The sequence below is a fragment of the Haemaphysalis longicornis genome, unplaced genomic scaffold (assembly GCF_048455015.1).
Source record: "Haemaphysalis longicornis isolate Haplotype H1 unplaced genomic scaffold, Haemaphysalis longicornis Haplotype H1 scaffold_8, whole genome shotgun sequence".
Taxonomy (NCBI): domain Eukaryota; kingdom Metazoa; phylum Arthropoda; class Arachnida; order Ixodida; family Ixodidae; genus Haemaphysalis; species Haemaphysalis longicornis.
The window spans coordinates 101642440-101646864 of NW_027526445.1; the positions used below are offsets into that span (position 1 = coordinate 101642440).

The window sequence follows — 4425 nt, forward strand, 5'->3', positions numbered from 1 at the left end:
ACTCCACCTTGGGGATTTCCCCTAAATCTGGTCAATTAACACTTGTCCTTCACTTCGAGTTGTTGGTCAATTCGCTTTCGCGCTACTAACGACTAGCCTCCTGGTTAGCTCAGTTGGTAGAGCGACTGCTCCGGTTAAGCAGTGATCCCGGGTTCGAATCCTGGACCAGGACGAATTTTTCTTCAACTGTGAAGTTTCCGAGAAAGCTGTATAGCTTTCCTATGTAGCCGTATGGCTGCATTTAGGTGGATGTCAAACTTTCCTTTACAGAAACTTACTCCACCTTGGGGATTTCCCCTCAATCTGGTCAATTAACACTTGTCCTTCACTTCGAGTTGTTGATCAATTCGCTTTCGCGCTACTAACGACTAGCCTCCTGGTTAGCTCAGTTGGTAGAGCGACTGCCCCGGTTAAGCAGTGGTCCCGGGTTCGAATCCTGGACCAGGACGAATTTTTCTTCAACTGCGAAGTTTCCGAGAAAGCTGTATAGCTTTCCTTTGTGGCCGTTTGGCTGCATTTAGGTGGATGTTCAACTTTCCTTTACAGAAACTTACTCCACCTTGGAGATTTCCCCTAAATCTGGTCAATTGACATGAATGTTTGTCGTGATTGTTCTTCTCTTCATCCCACACAGTCGACGGGGAGCTACAATGTATTTTATAACACTCTAAAATCTCCTTCCGAATACCTTATTAGGAAGTGCGAGTGCACGTTTCTGAGACTACTAGGGCGATAAGCCACGACTGAAAATATAGTGCATCTTCTCATTTGGGAATCAAGATAACTTGAGGTTTCTTGAAAGACCTGGGAAGCGGCTTTATTTCTTGGGTTTTCTTACCTAGTTCATATAGGGTCATTGCTAGTTCGCCTTTAAAAGTTTATAGAAACAAGCGCCCGGACAATCCAGTCAGGGCGACATATTGAGGGCCAACTCGACAAAAGCGCCTTCAATTTCCGAAGGGCTCATTGGGGCTTCCAGTTTATAATCAAGCACAATTCGAAGCTGAATAAGTTCTGCCAACGTTACGGCACAGTTGAAGATTTTTCTGAGCCATACTTGCTATCGATGTGTGTATTCGAGATAGGTACTAAGGCATAATAGGGCTTTGAAGCGCCAAATATTTAGACAGGGGACGTTGAAGACAAAAACATAGCGCTTGTCTTTGTCCTTTACGTCTACTGTATAAATATTTGGCGCTTGAAAATCATCTAATCACGAAAGGATAGTTGCCTTTATTGCCCCTTACCATATTATATATTACCATATTGCCACATAGAGATCCGTTTTTACGCATACTTGTACTGTCGTTAGTTTTCACTTCGGTCTTTTTACGCTTATACGTTCAAGGACGTACAAAACGCATTTATTCAAATTGTATTCTGTTCAAAACCATGGTCGAAGTGTTTAAGAAAAGTTTCACCTGCTTAAATATTTAGTGAAGATGACTTCTTTGGCTATAACTCTACTGATACATATAAACATTTTTTTCACTTTTCCGGTGCATACTTATGGCTAATCTCAAGCCCACGTAGCGTGGAACTGATCACAACGTTACACAGCTCCTCATCTCCAATATCAAAAACACTTCAAAATAATTAGCGAACAAATAAAACACAAAGTTTGACAAAAGTGAATTTGAAGGAGGTATACGTATGCTTTCAGTGGTTTCCTTTCGCTCGAGCTTGGGCAACCCTTGGGCAAATATTCTTCGAACAGAGAAGACTGTATGTAAAAAGCTGCGGATTTTCGTATACTCAGGATGCGCAAGATTACAGTGATAAACTCGGGCTCTCCTCATGCTGTTCGTACAAGCCTTGTATGTTTACATTATATATTTTGTATTTCTCTCGTCTTGGCTGCGGTTCTTGCAGCAGCCAGAAACCGTGAGTCCGCTCATGATTCCCCAAAGCCAGACTTCAGGCCAACCTAATGAAGCACGCAAAAAAAAAACGTTGTTCTGAAAGGGAGCCCATGTGAAAGAAAAAAAAACAGAAGTTCTACCTTTGTAACACATTTAAACCGTATGCTCTACATGCGCGTATGCGGGCTATTGTGTAGCACGTAAGAATGGCAACTGCCAAGACCACGTGCATTGAGCTTGGTGTACCCATTGAACAGCGCTTGATCCCGAATCAAAAACACTTCAGTATCATGCAGGCCAGAAACAAATCACTAAACTTACGGCAAGCAGCGTCGAGGGGCACTTTTTTTTCGTTTTCCTTCGCTCGAGCTCGTTGTAGATTTGAGAAATCTGCTCCTAAGACCACAGCTTGCATCGGAAGGGTCGTCGAGGCTTATATACTCGAGACGGAGAAATATATTCTTTTAAAATCACGCGGGATGGACGAACGGTTTATTAATAAGACGTGCGCTCTTCTCGACTCGATAAAAGAAACTCTGGCTCGTGTGCATGAGCCATTTAGAATTTACATCGCCTTTAGCTCACACGCAGCTCCAATACTTGCAGCATCCGGTCTCATGTGCACGCTCTTATTTCAGAAAGAACCCATTCATGATTACAAGTGTAATCACACGGACAGCTGGGCAATCAGAAATTCAAAAAATAGGCGACTACGCGGACAGCGGTAAACCAACTCAGACAAAATAATACACGTTAATTCATTACGGTTGCTCTAGCACGTTATTGCAATTCAAACTGCCGGACCTATTTATCTGACTACAACGGGTACACGTATAGGAGGACGAAACAGAGTTGGAGAAAAATTCAAACTTCCCTCAGTAAAACTCAGATAACACAAACCGCATTTTGCATTGAAACATTCCACTGTTAAGGATAGATGAATATGATCAATATAGCAAGGAATAACCATCACCAGTTAAATGGGCATGGAGAGGTGGAATGCAGGCGTTCTGAAGTGGGCAGTGGGCCCATGTTAAGCTCTTCAACAGTTGATATCTTGAAACGATGGAAAACGCGCTAGTGTACTATATGACACCGCCGATTATCTTCGAAGCACTGAGGACTGGCAAAATTTTGTTTTGGAAACTTTTTCCCCCCGCGATTCCGGAGGCCTTCCCGTTTAACAACGCTTGCCATGGCGGGCTGCTCGACGCTCCACAGCGACCATATGAAACTCGGAGACGAGGTCGAGTACGTGGAGCAAACGATACATCCTAGAGACACCATCCAGATACACAGTTTCTCCCTCGGAAATAAGGCATACCAATCTTACTTAGCAGGAGCACATGTAAAAAACAAAGTAGGCTTAAATTTATTAATGAATCTCCCTGAAAAATCAGTCTCTGAAACCATAGATATCAGATCAGAAACCCAGTGGACTTGGGAGGGTACTCTAAGACATGTGAAGGATCAGCCTTGTATCTGGCATTAGTATTTGGAAATAATTTCTGTTTCTTTCCTGGAAATTTCTCGTAGTGGCTACTTAAGCCCACCTAATACAATTCAAGAAGAAAGGACAGGATATCTTTTAGGGAGAACTCGTGAGAGCGTTATTTAATTCCGTTTTTTCAAAACGTCAGACAACCCGCAACCCAGCCTTCCAGTTAATTTTGGTAGCAATGAGAGCAGGCTGAGGAACTGCTGGAACCAGTGACTCCAGAAGCAAAGAGTAACTTCTCCGAATGCATCGCCAATTCTTCATCTGTCTCACGCCGATCCATTATTGCGAGCTAATACGCAGCGAATCTAAGCGCCCGACGAACCTCTAACAGGCTTTCTCGAGCGTGTGGCCGAAGGAAGGAGATGTCAGTTCCTCCTCCTCTGGATTGAAAAGGTGGCCTCCTGAAAAGCACAAGAAATCGTCGCAGGACACGAAAGTTTAGGCACATCAGTAGACTCATGTCTACTCATAGGCTTAGGCATGTGGCTGTTCGACCCGAGGAGCCAACACTGCCTATAATTCAGTCCAACTACGAAGAATGCAGTCATCCTCCCAAATGATAGCAAAGCCGACAAATGTGTTTGCTTACCCATTGCAATGGCGGCTGAACCACGAGGAAACACTGAGTTCCACGTTACAAAGCATGTCCACCACGGATAGCCCTTAATTTATGGCTAGAGAGGAACACAGTTTTGTTGAGCGTCCATTGCCCTCGCTAAAGAGAGCCGCAATCACGAGGTGACACAACTCATCCAAGCATGGCTAGAACAGAAAAGAGCTAAAAGTTTGAAAAAGCGGCTCGTCGGATTAACACCAGATTACATTTTGGACGGCCGACCAATGCTTTGTAGTAAACGCCTTCTTGCGCTTTTAGCTGAGGTTAAAGTTCTGCAACTCTTGTCATAGCACTTGCAAGCATCCTCGCGCTATACAGACACCACCTCCATTCTCAGCTTGTTTTGCGTCAGGTTTACTTTTACTCACACGTTTTATTATTTGCGGTCACATCAACCATTAAAACACTTCTCTGGCGCTCTTTGTCCTTGTTGGCCTGGCGCTATT

General features: G+C 43.8%; 1 non-coding gene across 1 annotated transcript; it reads left to right on the plus strand.

Moving 5' to 3' along the window:
- The first annotated feature begins 374 nt into the window (after positions 1–374).
- Trnap-cgg (transfer RNA proline (anticodon CGG)) lies at positions 375–448 on the plus strand. The gene has a single exon. It is a non-coding gene; the product is annotated as a tRNA-Pro (tRNA).
- Positions 449–4425: the final 3977 nt, after the last annotated feature.